Raw genomic sequence first — 16,970 nt, 5'->3', positions numbered from 1 at the left:
TATAATGTGACAAGAATTAAGTAGTTTTGCTGCTCATATTCACACACACTTCTCACAAACTTATTTCGTTACTATTTATCAGGATTCCCTCAATATATTTTGATTTCTCACATCTGACAACAACATTTTTTTTTTTTTTTTTTTTTTGGACTTTAATGTAGATTCTTTTTTTGTGTTTCTCTTTTTTTTTTTTTTTGGTGATTTTGATTTGTATTCCCGAAAATGTTTGTGTGTGTTTTTGGTGACAAGTTCCCACAACACCACTAATATGTTGTTCTATTTAATCTGTAGGAGATTGTTTGGTGTTGTTGTCCCTTGTTAATTTCACATTGTACTTTAGAAATGTACCTGAATCGTCACCAACAAACTGTCCTTTTTGGATGAAAACACACACAGGAGAGTAGAATTTACCCAAAAAATTTTTAGTAAGGGCTCACAACTAAACAAAGAGGGAGGCAACACTGGAGAAACTGCAGAAGTGGGCGAAGCCTTGGACCCCCAGGGCAGACATCAACTATTTAAAAGCAAAATTGGTGGCCTGAGGAGTCCATATCTAAGGGAGGGCAGTCTGGTCCAGAAGTCCCAGAGATCCGGAAAGCAGCAGATGACATCTGTGTCCCCAGGCTGTGGTCATACGAGAGACTGCATCTTCTGTCAGACCAGACTGAACCCAGGGTCATCACTCTCAGGTCTTCCTTCCACGCTTCCTTACAGGCTTTGGCTGTGGTGGTGGAGTTGTGGCAGCAGGAGGAGGAGGAGGAGGAGGATCGTCCCTCTCAATGACATCCGTCTTGTGTGTCAGTTCCCCACTCTCCCCCTTACGAAGGACTTTATAAATCAGGTCCTCAGAGATCTTGCATTGACCCTCCTGCATGCCCTGCAATTTTGTGGCAGCCATGCAGGCAAAGGCCTCTTCAGGACTGGGGAAGGCTCTGAGGGACGCAGAAGCCTCCTGGATCAGCCTGTACGCTGAATCCTGCACGGGACTCGGAGTGGCCTTCCTGGCTCGTTTATATGGCAGGCGGAGGGGAGGGACCTGAGACTCAGTCAGGCTGCGACTTGTCCCAGGCTTCTCTTGGCTGCCACTTAGCCCCGCCTCCTCCTGGCTGCCACTAATCCCCGCCTCCTCCTGGCTGACACTAATAATCCCCGCCTCCTCCTGACTGCCACATTCCACATCCTCCTCCTGGCTGAGGTCTTCCTGTGTATGAAAAAGGGACATAGTTTTAGTTTTTTATTCATCAATCACACACAATTTTCACCTCCTGACTGCTGCAAATTGAATGTTAACAAATATAACAGACTATCCTTCTGAGCCCAGCAGTTTTCATTCTTTTCCCAATTTTGGGTGCCCACTACTGTCTATTGATATGTAAAGCACTTTTTTTAATCAGCAATTAGTGATCAATAATAACATCTAATAAACATCATTTATTTATTGACCAGAAATCTGTAGAAGAATGCTATACCTGACTCCAGCTGGGCTCCTCCATTTCTTCCTGGCTGGAAGGCCCAGGTTGGACATCGGAAGCCTCAGCTGGGGTGGAAGGAAGCGTGGAAGGAAGAGTAGAGAGGGATTCCCTGACTTCAGTGTGGTCTGACAGAAATCGCAGTCTCTCATAGTACCACAGCCTGGGGACATAAACGTCATCTGCTGCAGCTCCGGACCTCTGGGAATCTGTGACCTTCTTGCGTTCCCTAAGATAAGTGCTCCTCAGGCCACCAATTTTAGCTTTCAAATAAGGGATGGTTGCTGTGGGGATCACCGGCTTCACCAACTCCAGCAGTTTCTCCAGCGCTGCCTGCCTCTTCTGTTTGTGATTATAGTGGGGGTGTCTCACTTGCCACAGACAGGGCAGCTCCCTGTACTTGTCTATGAACAGGGGCAGGAAATTGTGGTCGTTGAACCCATCCATTTTCTCTGTAAGACACAACACAAGACAAAGCCTAATGTCAGGCCAAACTCCCCTAATCTTGTTACAATATAGGCTTCCATTTCGAAGCAGTATAGGCCCAAGTTTAGATCCTACCTTCGTTAGCACGATCGGCGTCTCCGATGCTCCTTCCTCCGCTCACAGATCGTACGTAAGACGCGCGCGTTACGATTTATACACACTGCGCATGCGTATAACTCCGCCCACCCCTGACGTTCTTTCTAGTCTATTCCCCGCCCCTTTTCGTTCGGCGCAGTGGGGGAAGAGCACATGGCGGATAGACAGCAGGATCGTGCTAATTGTAGCAACGAGGAGGAGGAGGAGGAAAGGCTGGAGCCTGAAACGTCCCGATCCAGAAGGAGATTAAAGGACTCAAATATGTCCTTTGGGGAGATGTTGGAGATGGTGGACATCCTGAAGAAGGCCGACTATGATGGAAAGTATGGGCCTTACCCCAACCCCAATGTCAGAAAGGCCAAGATCATGGCGAAAGTGGTCAGGAGTCTGCACCGGAATTTCGGGGTACGACGATCGAAAGATCAGCTCAGGAAGCGGTGGTCGGACCTGAAATTACGAGAGCACGAGCAGTACAGAAAGATCCGGAGATTGCTGCAAAAAAGTAAGTAGTTGTGCTGTGTTCCTATTCTTTATGTTTATTACGTTCGTGCTGCTCCATGTGCATTTAGGAACTGTTGTACAGTTTAAAATGGCAACTTTCATGTTCATGGGCACATTATTCGTTCGGATCACACATTGTTATTTCGGACGATAAAATACCATTGTTTAGGCCATATGCATTTGGCCACCATTTTGACGCCCTATACTTGTCTTCAAAGAATTGGGTTGTGTAGATGGCTTTGTTACTAGAATGAAATGCAAACTAGATTGTGTGTAAGGAGAGGACACTGAGCAGCTGTTTTCACATCTGGACACTGGAGCACTAGTGTGGGACACAAGAACACCATTTTTATTAGGGGGGCCACACAGGTGCTCCAGTGTATACTATAGGGGGGGCTACATCTGTGAAGCTTTTACCAAACAGGTAAAGTATTGCAGCTTGACAAAGGGCACTAAAAAAGCTACATCTTGGAACTCGGCTAAAATAGACAATTGTACCCCACTTCCAAGCAATGTTTCATCTTTATAGTTCTGACATTAAATATCTGTGTGCTAATTATACCATTTTTGTTTTACATAGGGGAGAAAAGACTCGGAGGACACCCCTCATCCGAGGAGACCAGAGCCCCCCCCCCTCTGGAAGAAGGGGAAATCCACCCAACACAAGATGAGCAGGAGGAAGAAGACGTGGTGGAAGTAGTTACCACAACAGGTGAGTGTCTGCGACCACAGGCTCAGATAAGAGATGGATTGCGGCATTTTTTTGAAACCTAATTTATTTTGGGTTTCCTCTCTTTTTAGGTGATCGTGAGGTTGTGGATCCAGATCCTTTCACATCCGAAAGTGCCCAGATCCTGATCGGGGAGATCATGGGGTGTAATTTACAATTGGAAAACATCAAGCAAAACATCAATGATGTTATTCCAAAATATAAAAACATCATTGATGTTTTGGGGCGAGTTTAAAACCCCTCCAAATCACTTTCTTCTTTTGTGTGCTACAATGTGCGAAATGTTTTTGTGATTTTTCCCAAAGCCAAATTTGGAGGATGCACACAGTGTGTCAACATGTGCTATCTGCCATCACGGGAGATCAATGGACGCGTTTTGGGGGTGCAACCCCTTCCTCAATTATAAAGTAGCGGTGAGGAAGGGCTTTCTCCCCCAAAACATATCCCTTGATCCCCCGTGATGGCAGCTAGCACATGTTGACATTGGGAAATTTGTGTGCATCTTCCAAATTTGGCTTTTCCAGGGGTGATTTCCCCCCATCTGAACGCAATATCAAACACAGTTCCTAAATACTCATGTCTGATATTGCCTTCCAGTTCTACCAAATGTGAACTTTGTAAGATCAAGATTTGTGTCTTTCTTGTTGGTTTTACACAGGCCTGTTTTCTATAAAATGGACATTTTGATTTTGGATAATGACACCACAAAAACTGGTATACAACAAACATGTTGGTTTGTCAGAAAAACCTTTGGTAAATGCACATGTGATTGTGCAGGTATTAAAAAGATTGTTCATCAAGAATGTGTGGATTATTGTCTCACGCTACAACACTTTTGGGGTGATGTAATTGTTGTTTTATGAGAAAATGGGGGTTATTTCCTAAGGGGAAATCCACTTTGCACTACAAGTGCAGTTTCAGTGCAGTTGCAAGTGCACTTGTAGTGAAAAGTGTCTTTGCATTTAGTAAATAACAGCCAACAGTGCTTTGTATAAGGTTACACAATCACGACATTTTCTGCACTCCACACATTTCTGTCAGGGTCAGCTCAAACAAACACAAGCAGTAAATGTCCACAAAGAAGAGCCTGGGGGGAGATGCCTGTCGAGAACTTGAGGTCCTGCAGGCTTCTCCCTGTGGCCAAATAACGCAAGGTAGCGACCAGCCTCTGCTCCGGAGTGATGGCTTGCCTCATGCAGGTATCCTGCCTGCTAATATAAGGGGTCAGCAAAGCCAACAAACGGTGAAACACGGGGTCCGTCATCCTGAGAAAGTTCCTGAAATCATCAGGATTATTCTCACGGATCTCACGGAGCAAAGGCATATGAGAGAACTGGTGATGCTGAAGCAACCAATTCTTGGTCCATGAACTCCTCCCCACCCTGTTCATGGACTGGACTTGTGTCAAGGTCAGGACCCCAACACCAAGCCCCCGCACAGCACGAACTGTACGAGGAGTACGCATACGAAACATGGCTAAAAAACGGTCGGCTGCTCAGAACGAAGTAACAGAACGCACTGAAGAACAGCAAGGCCTGTGAAGAGCAACCTGAAAAACAGCAACGAGCAGGCAAGATCACACAGAAAACTCTGATACGAACTGACTGCACGCACTGAAGAGCAGATACAAACCCACAAGCACAAACTGAACAGCAGAAAACGATCTGAAAGCCACGAGTCTGAAAAAGCGCGAATCGTCTCTCTCACCAAACTTTTACTAACACGAAATTAGCAAAAGGAGCCCAAAGGGTGCCGCGCTTGGTTCTGAACCGGCCTTTTCTAGTCTTGTCGTACGTGGTGTACGTGACCGCGTGGTTGTCGATCGGAAATTCCGACAACTTTGTGCGACCGTGTGTAAGCAAAACAAGTTTGAGCCAACATCCGTCGGAAAAAATCCTAGGATTTTGTTGTCGGAATGTCCGAACAAAGTCCGACCGTGTGTACGGGGCATTAGGCTGGTGTGCCCATGAGAAGTAAGGGTGTCGGGGCTTGTGCAGGAGTAGCCATCCGGGTTTCAGTGCAGGACGGAGGTATGCGGGATCCACGTGGCGCGGCAGCTATGGCGCCGGGAGATAGGTCCGACTGACCTCTGAAAGTCGATCTCGTCCTGTATCTTTTGGGGTTGCTCATACCGTGCTCACTGGAGCAAATAGCTGTTGTTTGATCCGTGCAGTCCGGGTTGGACAGGGAGCACCTCCAGAGCACGTCTTCACTCGGTCATTGCTAAGCCACGCCCCCTCACTATGCCATTTTTATCACTTTTATCTTTTGCTGAATTAATCGTTTTGTTGGTTGATACTACACTATGGAGGACTTTTTGCTTTATTCTTCTGGCTGAGTGGAACGCTTCCTGAGGCACTGATTGGAGAGTGAGTCTCACCTACCCTCGGAGGATTGCAGCAGTAATATACACCTACACATTTACATGTTATTCTGGATTGACATTCGATTTTTTAGTTTCATTATCAAGTGCATTGGGAGAAGCACGGGGATTAATGTATTCTATTTATGCCCTTTTGTGTGGATTTGTTCCTTGGGTGTGTGCCTCCGCTGAGAATGGTTGAACTACAGGTTTTAGACATCTGCCTGTTTCTTGGCTACGCTTATGCCTGCCGATTCTGCATTCCTCTGCCAGTCTGTGTATGACCTCTGCCTGCCCTTGACTACTCTTTCGGATTCTGATTTTGGCCTTTCTGCCAGAACTGTTGCTGACTGCCTGACTACGCTAACGCCTCAACCCTCAACCGAAGCTCTACTTCGGACTCTATCTTTCAACAGGTACCTTATAGCTGGGCTGTGAAGGGGGCGGGAGGGGGTTTGCTGAGCCAGCTTTTGGTCCATACCTTTGGGCAGATCCTGACCATATAGCTGAAGCCTGTTGTTGGTAGAAAACGGATTACAGGAGTGCAGGATATGTGATCCATAGGAGAAGTATAGCTCAAATAGCTTTAAATGGCAGCAGTGTCCTCTCACTAGTCTCAGCAATACAGCAACAGGGTTCCCGCTTTTCAGATGTCAGCTCACTTCTGGATCGGCCTGGAACTACTTCAGTCTTCAGCACCAGGCTGCAGGCTGGTAGCAAGTTGATGTGCACACAGGAGCAGATGAAGTTTCTTTCCTGAACTTCATCTCCTATGTTTCAATGCAGCCAACCATCATGTCTCATGAGCTTCTTCTGCTTGTTAGCTCTCCTGATGGATGGAGGCGAGGTAGTGTTAACCCATTCAGCTGAAGTCCATTTGAATCACAGAGAGCACTGCAGCACAGTCTCTTAAATATTTTCTGTCTCTAGCCAAGCACCTGGTTACATAACAAAGTGAGTAAGTTACCACCTTCATGCCGAAGTCAGCTCTAGTGGGCCACTGAGTCTATCAGTAGTGCTTAAGGAACGTGCCATATAATGACCTGTTTGGCTGTCCTGCCTATCATGTGGGTTGACAACTTTGTGTAAGGTGCCCATGATGTTTGGATGCTGCTGGTCAAATGTGCACAAATTGCTTCCAGCGGTTGCAGCCCAGCCGTATAGTGGGCTCTTTGAATTAACTTTAGGAACCACAATGCAATTGCACATGAGTGCCTTTTACCCTTCTTGGAACTAGGCATAGCTGTTTTGGTTACTTAAATGACTGTTGTTTGCAAGTGTGCCATCTTTAAAAGAAATGTATGTTTTATTTTTTAATAAGAATCATACTTACCTAGGTCCCCGGTGCCTCTAACACTGAGAACTGAGGAATCGAACACCGCTGATCGCTCGGTTTTCACAGCTCCCTGAGCAGAGGTGTCAGGTACCAGGTGCTGGAGACCAATGGAGAGAGGGCTTCCTTTGCAGCTAAGTTTCAGATATCCCTGAAGGTGAGACAGGAGGAGTCAGATACAAAGTAGCACAGGTTGCCTGCAGGGATACTGCTGATGTACTGAGTGGAGGCTGCAGGCAGGTGGCACCTGGAAGATGTGACAGGTCTGCAGTAACGCTGAGACAAAGGGATAGTCAGTTCAAATCAGGATCTGGAGCCGGGTAGATAACAGAGCAGACTTGGTCAGGTGAGAAGCTGAGGTCAAAACACAGGCAGAAAGAATCCATAAGACAAGTCGAGGTCAAGGTCAAGGAGGCAGGCAGGAGATAAGTCAGGAACAGCTGGGTCGGTAACAAACAATTACTGAAGTAAAAAAACACAGGAAGATCAATCAACAACTTTAACCACTGACAGGCTTCCTTAGACAGGCCCATGTGAAGTGCTGGTGAAGAAGCTGAGCCCTTCCGTAGGTGCCCTGATGGACGCTGGGTCCTAGAGCCCTTCTCCTGCCATTGGTGCCCTGACAGTACCCCCTCCCGACAGGCAGCCTCCGGCTACCCATCTGGGCCATCTTCTCCGGATATCTGGCATGAAATTCCCGGAGGAGTCTGAGGGCATGGATATTGGTCTCAGGAGCTTTCTTTGGGTGATTACCCTTTCCACTTAACCAGATATCTGCCTACCTCATCTTCTACAGTCCAAAACTAACTCCACCTCATATTCTGTTTCTTCTCCCACAGTTACCAGTGGTGGAGATGGATCCACTTTTCCTGGAAATTGATCGGGAATGGCTGGCTTGAGAAGAGAGACGTGAAAAACTGGGTGGATCCTATAGAAATTGGGCACAGATAATTTGAAGGCCACTGAATTTACTTCACGTTTGATTGGAAACAGATCACTGTAACTTGGCCCCAACTTCTTTGATGGCACGGCAGTTTCAGATTGGCAGTTGACAGCCATAATTCGTCCCCGATTTTAAGGGAAGAATTCCCTCTTCATTTCCTGTCAAATAATGTTTTGTAGACAGACTGAGCTTCTAGTATACACTTTTGGAGGGTTTGGTAATTGTGCTGTATGAAGGCGAGTCTGTCTTGTATAGTGGTACTGCTGATTTGGGCATGGTTTCTGGCAGGGCAGAGGGATGGAATCCGTAGTTGGCCCAAAATGGGGTCTGGTTCGTGGCTGAGTGTAACAAGTTGAATTCTGCCAGTGGTAGTAAAGGAGCCCAGTCATCTTGGGAGAAGGCTGAGAAACAACGCAGGTATTGCTCCAGAGTTTGATTTGTGCATTCAGTTCGTGCATTTCTTTGAGGATGGTAGGCTGAGGATAGACAGAATTCCACATTCAGGGCTTTACAGAGGGCTCTCCAGAACCTGGAGCTAAATTGTACCCCCCGATCCGAAACAATGTTATTGGGTAGGCCGTGGAGTCTGACGATTTCCTTGATGAAAGTGTAGGCAGTCTCTGCAGCAGAAGGTGTGCTCACCATAGGCAGAAAATGGGCCATTTTTGACAGGCAGTTCACTACTACCAGGATGGTAGTAAAACCTTCCGATGGTGGAAGAGCAACGATAAAGTCCATGGAGATCATTTCCCAGGGGCGGTTAGGGATAGTTAAGGCTTTTAGCAATCCCTAGTGCTTTGTTTTGTCACCCTTGTTGCATAGACAAACTGTGCAAGATTTGACATAGGCTCTGCAATCCCGACTGAGATTGGGCCACCAGAAGGACCGTTGGATGAGCTCACCAGTTTTACGAGCTCCAAAGTGACCGGCTAACTGGTGGTCATGAAATGTCTTAAGAGATAGAAGCCTTGTTTCCTCAGATATGAAGACCTTATCCTGGTGCCAGTATAATCCATCTTGTTTTCTTAGCAAAGCATGTTCAGTTTTAGAATATAATGCGGAACCCCTTTCAGGTGCCGATTTCAGGCTGGGCTGAATTAGTAAAGAGTTCTGGGCAGAGAGGATGGTGCTTGGAGGAGCAGGTTCGGTAAATTCAGGGAACATCCTGGATAAGGAGTCTGCATTCCCGTTCTTGGATTCTGGTATTTAAGTCAAATGTAAATTAAACCTTGAGAAAAATAAGGCCCATCTAGCCTGCCGACCCACATCATAGAAAAAGGTGGACTTCTCCTTGCTCCTCATCTGGGATCTCCAACCCTACTACACCGCCAGTACTCTCAAAAACCTGCACTGAGAGGAATGAAGGTGTCACAAGTACTTGCAGCCAATCTGCTAGCAGTAAAAAGCAAAAGGAGAGGAGCGCCTCTAAGTAAAATGTTTAATTCAATAGACAAGATAAACAGTAACCACTTACATTTAAAAACACAACGATGCTTTAGGCAGGTGGATGTGTGTCAGAAGAAAGTGGTGTAGAGGGAAGCCGGTTCCCAGGAGTGTCTCGAATCCGTACTGCAATACGGCGGGGAGCCGGGACGGAACACAGCCAGTCCTGCAGAGGAGAGGAGCAGCCAACCCGTGGAAACAGCGTGTGACGTCAACTACTGTGGAGAACACAACGCGTTTCAGAACATGCACAAGGTCGGTGAGGCGCATGCACGCTCCTTTCTCAAGTGTAGAGATAGCGGAAAGGTAGAGCGGTATTTAAAGGCGCCATTTGCTGACTGAGGGAGCACACAGCTGGCTGTACAATCAACAATGACTGTGGCGTAACTCAGGCACTGGAAGATACTAAGAAATTCACAGTATGTGGCCTGTATGTGTATAAAACTTAATCAGGATCTATATATTATGTAATAAATGCATGACATGCTTCAAGGGGATAACTATATGTAACAACAATAGTGCACCATTAGAGCAGCTGTAATGAGGGAACATACAATAGTACAGATCCATGTTAAAGTTAAATAAAAATTAAGAGAAATAATTATTAGATAAAAACAAAAAACACCAAATTCTTCTCCAATTTAGAAAGAAAATGAAATGGCAACTAGTACTGAAGGGGCAACTATGTCAAGACAATATAAAATAATTGAATGATTGGATGATGTTGAAGGGGGGGGGGAGACAATAATATAAAAACTAAAAATGTGATAAAATGAAATAGGTGCATATACATATAAACGCACCCATCCAGAATAGCTGATAGGGAACTGTATATAATACGCAGGATGTGCTAGGTGTACATGCATCTGTAGTCACGCACACACACACATACCGCACCCATCCAGGATAGCTGATAAAAAATTGTATATGATACGCAGGATGTGCTAAGTGTGCATGCATCTGTAGTCACGCACACACACACATACCGCCACAAGTGCATGAAAGGAAATTGGGATAATAATAATTAATAAAACAGAAAAAATTCCTAAATGACCAAATATAATGAATAACCAACTATAAACCCAGCGGAACAAACAAGAAGAGAAATTAAAGGATGGTGTTGACTTCAAGTTCCTCGTTGAGCCCATTGGGTGCAAGGGTGTCCAGAGTGTAGATACAGAATGTTTCGCATTCACATAATCATGAAAAACGCTCTCCTTCAGATTTGGAACAATAACCCTTTTGCCCAACATATAGTCTTTTTTGGTCGCTATATCGATGACATTGTCATCATCTGGGACGGTTCTCCCTCCCAGGTTGATGACCTTGTCATCCACTGTAACACCAAGGACCTAGGGCTCTCTTTCACAGCAGTTTGGAATAAGGATAGTCTAGCCTTTCTTGACTTGGAGCTTAACCATGAAGGTGATAGAATTTTTTCTCGCAACTACACAAAGGCCACTGCAGGTAACTCTTACTTACATTATGATAGCTGTCACCACCCGCTATGGAAAAATAATATACCAAAAGGACAGTTCTGCAGACTTAGGCAGAATTGCACAAGAGATTGTGATTACATTGCTCAAAGTTCACATCTCAAAGACAAGTTCACTGAAAAAGGCTACCTTCCTCAATTGATAAAACAGGCCTATAACCACTATCTTCCAGGTAAGAAACCGAAGGTCATTAAATCTCCGGAAGAGTCTGTGGTACGTTTTGTTACAGGGTTCCATAGCCAATATAAAAAAATGGAACACATCCTCTGCAAACATTGGAATATTCTAAAGCAGGACCGCCACTTGAACACTACTTTATGCCAAAGACCTAAGGTCACCTATAGAAGGGCTCCCACATTAAAGAACAAAATAGCGCCCTGCAAGCTAAAATGCACGAAAAAAGATGATCCCCTCTGTCTCATTCCCCTAATAGGAATGTACAGATGCAACAAGCCTTTGTGCAAGACCTGTAAATTTGTCAATCATGGACAAAAGAGCTTTACTCACAAGGATAAGCTCTTCCTTTTTGACAAATTCCACAATTGCTCCAGTGATTATGTGGTGTATTGTCTCATATGCCCTTGTAAGCTACTATATGTTGGCCGGACCATCTGCCCACTAAAACAACGTTTTGGCAAGCACCGCCGTCTGGTGGAATTGGGTTGTGACAAACATAGAGTGCCACGCCATTTCCAAAAGCACCATGCTCAGTCCACAGTGGGCCTTCAGGTGTGGGTCATTGAATCTATACCTAAGGGTTTATTTGAAGCAGAGCGTTTTTTGCGATTATGTGAACGCAAAACATTCTGGATCTACACTCTGGACACCCTTGCACCCAATGGGCTCAACGAAGAACTTGAGGTCAACACCATCCTTTAATTTCTCTTCTTGTTTGTTCCGTTGGGTTTATAGTTGGTCATTCATTATATTTGGTCATTTAGGAATTTTTTTCTGTTTTATTAATTATTATTATCCCAGTTTCCTTTCGTGCACTTGTGGCGGTATGTGTGTGTGTGCGTGACTACAGATGCATGCACACTTAGCACATCCTGCGTATCATATACAGTTTTTTATCAGCTATCCTGGATGGGTGTGGAATGTGTGTGTGTGCGTGACTACAGATGCATGCACACTTAGCACATCCTGCGTATCATATACAATTTTTTATTAGCTATCCTGGATGGGTGCGGTATGTGTGTGTGTGCGTGACTACAGATGCGTGCACACCTAGCACATCCTGCGTATTATATACAGTTCCCTATCAGCTATTCTGGATGGGTGGGTTTATATGCATATGCACCTATTTCATTTTATCCCATTTTTAGTTTTTATATAATTGTCCCCCCCCCCCCCCTTTCAACATCATCCAATCATTCAATTATTTTATATTGTCTTGACATAGTTGCCCCTTCAGTACCAGTTGCCATTTCATTTTCTTTCTAAATTGGAGAAGAATTTGGTATTTTTTGTTTTTATCTAATAATTATTTCTCTTACTTTTTATTTAACTTTAACATGGATCTGTACTATTGTATGTTCCCTCATTACAGCTGCTCTAATGGTGCGCTATTGTTGTTACATATAGTTATCCCCTTGAAGCATGTCATGCACTTATTACATAATATATAGATCCTGATTAAGTTTTATACATATACAGACCACATACTGTGAATTTCTTAGTATCTTCCAGTGCCTGAGTTATGCCACAGTCATTGTTGATTGTACAGCCAGCTGTGTGCTCCCTCAGTCAGCAGATGGCGCTCTACCTTTCCCCTATCTCTACACTTGAGAAAGGAGCGCGCATGCGCCTCACCGACCTTGTGCATGCTCTGAAACGCGTTGTGTTCTCCACAGTAGTTGACGTCACACGCTGTTTCCACGGGTTGGCTGCTCCTCTCCTCTGCAGGACTGGCTGTGTTCCGTCCCGGCTCCCCACCGTATTGCAGTACGGATTCGAGACACTCTTGGGAACCGGCTTCCTTCTACACCACTTTCTTCTGACACACATCCACCTGCCTAAAGCATCGTTGTGTTTTTAAATGTAAGTGGTTACTGTTTATCTTGTCTATTGAATTAAACTTTTTACTTAGAGGCGCTCCTCTCCTTTTGCTTTTTCTCTGATGATTCCGAGCTGACTTCACTCCTGAGAAGAGCTGCCCTTTGTGAACAGTCCTATATCGTGCTGGATCTACCCCCTCCATCTGGTATTATTCAATAATTTTCCTTATTGGACATTTCCTGAACTATGGACTCTTCCTGTGCTTGAATGCCCATACATTTACTACCATTATTTTATATGTTTTATATGATCCACCGGTATTATTTTATTATTACATCATTATATATTTTTTATTATTTTTGTTTGCTATTTTGCCTCGGTTGTTCTGAGCGCCTATTTTTTCCTGTTTTTTGTCAATCTGCTAGCAGTACACCACCAATTGATTTCAGCAGGCAAATTTCCCCACCAAAGAAATTCAGGCCCAGCCATCCACATGCTCAGCATCTAAATGCTAGCTTGGCCAAATTGCTAGCACTGCAACTGCTGCCTTTTCAGCTGGTAACCTTCTCTCTGCCTGTTTTCATGAATTTGTGGAATGTGCTGTACCACAGTGGCAGGTTCCAAAACAGCATTTCTTTTTACGTAAGGCCATTCCGACTCTCTACCAGCATGTGGAAGGGAATGTTTTGGCCTCGTTGGACAGGACAGTCAGCAGTAAGGTTCATATTACCATTGACTCATGGTCCAGCAGGCATGGGCAAGGACGTTACCTTTCCTTCACGGCGCACTGGGTAACTCTGCTGGCAGCTAGGAAGGATGCAGGACAGGGTTCAGTGTTGGAACTTGTTCGGCCACCACACCTCCAAAAAGCTGGTGGTGATTCTGCCACAACATCTGTATGCTCCCCTCCTCCCTCTTCTTCTTTCTTTATGGCCTCTTCTGCAGAATTGTCCTTTGAACCAGCAGTGCTCCCTAAGCGCTCAAGGGGCTACGCAAGCAGTCAGGCTAAAAGAAGCCATGCGGTGCTTGAGTTGGTCTGCCTAGGGGATAGGAGCCACACTGGGCACCAATCTTCTCTCCGCCCTCTGACAGGGACCTTGACCCATGTTCCATGTTTGGCACACGTTCTGAATTTGGTGGTGCAGCGTTTCTTGACCAGGTGCCCAGCCTTACAAGATCTCCTGAGGCAGGCTAGAAAAGTCTGTGGTCATTTCCGCCAGTCATACAATGCCAGTGCTCGGCTGGCTGACATTCAAAAGGAACCTGCCCACCAACCACCTCATTTGTGTCATGCCCACCAAGTGAGAGTCAACGTTGGCAATGCTGCAGCAGCTGCACACACAGCAGGAGGCTATCAATGAGTACCTCTGCGAGTATGGCACCAGGACAGGGTCAGGGGAGCTTGGCTTCTTTTTGCCACGCCAGTGGCTACTAATCAAGGATGCATGCACTGTCCTGTCACCATTTGAGAAGGCCACAAGGATGGTGAGCAGCGAAAAGGGGATCAACTCCAGAGATAAAACGATAATTCTCCCACTCTACAAGACTCCGGCCACACCTAGATTATGCTGTCCAGTTGTGGGCACCAGTCCTCAGGAAGGATGTACTGGAAATGGAGCGAGTACAAAGAAGGAAAACAAAGCTTATAAAGGGTCTGGAGGATATTAGTTATGAGGAAAGGTTGTGAGCACTGAACTTACAGTGGGGACGGAAAGTATTCAGACCCCCTTAAATTTTTCAATCTTTGTTATATTGCAGCCATTTGCTAAAATCATTTAAGTTCATTTTTTTTCCTCATTAATGTACACACAGCACCCCATATTGACAGAAAAACACAGAATTGTTGACATTTTTACAGATTTTTAAAAAAAGAAAAACTGAAATATCACATGATCCTAAGTATTCAGACCCTTTGCTCAGTATTTAGTAGAAGCACCCTTTTGATCTAATACAGCTATGAGTCTTTTTGGGAAAGATGCAACAAGTTTTTCACACCTGGCTTTGGGGATCTGCTGCCATTCCTCCTTGCAGATCCTCTCCAGTTCTGTCAGGTTGGATGGTAAACGTTGGTGGACAGCCATTTTTAGGTCTCTCCAGAGATGCTCAATTGGGTTTAAGTCAGGGCTCTGGCTGGGCAAGAACAGTCATGGAGTTGTTGTGAAGCCACTCCTTCGTTATTTTAGCTGTGTGCTTAGGGTCATTGTCTTGTTGGAAGGTAAACCTTCAGCCCAGTCTGAGGTCATGAGCACTCTGGAGAAGGTTTTTTGTCCAGGATATCCCTGTACTTGGCCGCATTCATCTTTCCCTCGATTGCAACCAGTTGTCCTGTTCCTGCAGCTAAAAAACACCCCCACAGCATGATGCTGCCACCACCATGCTACACTGTTGGGTCTATATTGGACCGCAGATGATCAGTGTCTGGTTTTCTCCACACATACCGCTTAGAATTAAGGCCAAAATGTTCTATCTTGGTCTCATCAGACCAGAGAATCTTATTTCTCACCATCTTGGAGTCCTTCAGGTGTTTTTTAGCAAACTCCATGCGGGCTATCATGTGTCTTGCACTGAAGAGAGGCTTCCGTCGGGCCACTTTGCCATAAAGCCCCTGTCAGGTCACCTTGAGGCTAGGTGACAGATGCACACTGTTGGGATCAGGAGTGCATCGCAAGGTAGTGGACCCTACGGCTGACTGCTGCGGATGGGAGTCAAGGCAGGGCCGCTGGAACACCAACACGGATCCCACAGTGGTTAGAGCGTAAGATTCCCTGGGGCGCGGAGTCTAAGAGCCAGCAGGTGTTCACCAGAGCCTCTAGTGGTGAGGATGGATTGGGCTGCAACTGGCTCCAGGTCGCGACCCCCAGGGTCCCCCAGCTCACACCGACAGTAGGCAACAGGATAGGGATAGTAAGGGAATAAGCCAAGGTCAGGGCCAAAAGCAGACAAGGACAACAGAGTTCACACCAAGGTTCAGGGTCACAGGCAAACAGGGATAGTCAGGGACACACCAAAGGTCAGGGTCACGAGCAGACAGGAATAGTTGAGAACACGCCAAGGTCAGTAACATAAACAAATGTAGAGCACATGGCAGGCAGGAACAGGAAGCCAAAACACACAAAGGTTGATCAGCAGGGCTGGCCTTCAGTGCAGAGGTTAATATAGAGTTCTCTGATAGGAGCTGGGGTGGAGCCATGCTAGAGGAGAGTTTATAAAAGCAGTCAGGTGAGAGTCAGCTGGTCTTTAGAGATGAACACATGGAGACAGGTAAGCTGACAGACAAAACTCTATTGCATAACCATGACAGTACCCCCCTCTTCTGAGGCCTCCCCCTTCCCTGCCTGGGACCAGGTTTAGAGGGGAACTTCAAATGAAACTTCCTCAACAGATGAGGTGCAAAGACCTCAGAAGCCTTGATCCACGACCTCTCCTCAGGACCAAACCCCTTCCAATGCACGAGGTACTGGAGAATGCCTCTACAGAGTCGGAAATTTGGCTAACCTCGTACTCCTGATTATCCTCAGAGACCGGCGCTGTGGTAGAGAGAGGACGAGAGAACTTATTAAGGACTAAAGGCTTCAGAAGGGCAACATGGAAGGAGTTAGAGATTTTGAGGCTTTTGGGAATCTGGAGCTTGAAACAAAGCAGATTCAGTTTAGAAGTTATGGTGTACGGACCAATGAATCTTGGGGCAAATTTGAGAGAAGGAACCCGGAGTTTGATGTTCCTGGTGGAGAGCCAGACTTTGTCTCCTGGCTGAAGAGAAGGTGGCTTACGCCTGCGACAGTCAGCAAAATTCTTAAATTTGTTGGCAGCTTTCTGGAGGGACTCATGATAGTCAGCCCACATGGAATTGAATGATTCCTGAACAGTAGCCAAGGCTGGAATGTCAGAAGAACAGGTCATAGGAAGTGGGAGTTGAGGATGTCTTCCATAAACAGTGACAAACGGTGTTTTCTGAGAACTGAAATTGACATGATTATTGTGGGAGAACTCTGCCCATGGGAGTAGTGATGCCCAATCATCGTGATGAGCCGAGACCAAGGTATGGAGAAAGACCTCCAACTCCTGATTAATCCTCTCAGTCTGGCCATTGGGTTGGGGATGGTAAGAAGAGGT

This window comes from Aquarana catesbeiana, linkage group LG06 (assembly GCF_042186555.1).
Source record: "Aquarana catesbeiana isolate 2022-GZ linkage group LG06, ASM4218655v1, whole genome shotgun sequence".
NCBI lineage: Eukaryota > Metazoa > Chordata > Amphibia > Anura > Ranidae > Aquarana > Aquarana catesbeiana.
This window is presented reverse-complemented; position numbering follows the sequence as displayed.